This window comes from Ursus maritimus, unplaced genomic scaffold, assembly GCF_017311325.1.
Source record: "Ursus maritimus isolate PB19 unplaced genomic scaffold, ASM1731132v1 scaffold_1, whole genome shotgun sequence".
NCBI lineage: Eukaryota > Metazoa > Chordata > Mammalia > Carnivora > Ursidae > Ursus > Ursus maritimus.
Genome location: NW_024423343.1, coordinates 99,537,560 through 99,538,463, shown reverse-complemented (window position 1 = coordinate 99,538,463; position 904 = coordinate 99,537,560). Strand labels below are relative to the sequence as shown.

At 53.0% G+C, this 904-nt stretch overlaps 1 non-coding gene across 1 annotated transcript; it reads right to left on the bottom strand.

Moving 5' to 3' along the window:
• Positions 1-518: 518 nt before the first annotated feature.
• LOC121099927 lies at positions 519-623 on the bottom strand. Its single transcript, XR_005831648.1, has one exon. It is a non-coding gene; the product is annotated as a U6 spliceosomal RNA (small nuclear RNA).
• Between the last annotated feature and the right edge of the window lie 281 nt (positions 624-904).

Below are 904 nucleotides of genomic sequence, written 5' to 3'. Positions count from 1 at the left end.
CTTCCCCCCCACAGGTCCCCGAAGAGGGCACAGGAGGCTCCCCAAGGACCGCCCAGGTTCCACCCCCTCCACATCTGCCTGGGGCCTGCCAGAGAATGCTGGTTGGGAGGCAGAGGCTGCTGCCCCCTATAATTTGGTTCAGACTGACCCAGTTCCTCCCAGGCCTTGAATCCAGCCTCTTATTTCTGTCACAGCAAAGTCCCACCCTCTCAATCACACCGGCAAAATCGCTAATGGAAAGGGCATGGCGAGCTTTGGAGCTAGACATACATGGTTTCCAATCCCACCTCTGCCATTACTTACAAAGCAGCAAGTTTCCTAACTTCTCTAAAAGCCTCTGGGCAAACGAAATGGCCAATACTGCTTTGCAGGCGGTGTTGAGCACCTGACACAGCCCTTGGTCACTACAGTGACTGGGTCATTGGTAGTTATTATTGTTAGTGTAGTGTGTTCAGACCTTTCTAAATTGGTCAGAAATCTGGCTTAGCTGTTGGGATTTTTCCCTTGATGGGAAGTTGCAGACCGTAGGGAGAATCTGCTGGGTTGCATGGCACCCTTGCCCAAGGGCCATGTTAATCTCCGTATCATTCCAATTTTAGTATATGTGCTGCCAAGGCGAGCATGGGAATCTGCTGGTTTGGGGGAAACGTGATGGTGGGGAGTGGGGGTGGAGGCTGTGACATGGCCATAGTAGCCTGGAAGGGACCCTTGTCTGTTTTGCTCAAGCCCTGCTTTCAGGCAGGATGCACTGAGCTCGCCAGACACAGAGCTTTCTGAGGTCCTGCTCTGCACCCATTTGCAAGGATGCGAGTGTGGTCCCAGAGCGCTCGTCCTGGCCAAAGGAGCACAGGACACTCTCACATCGTGACCTCCCTGAGGAAGAGATGAAAAGTAAAGTTCAATG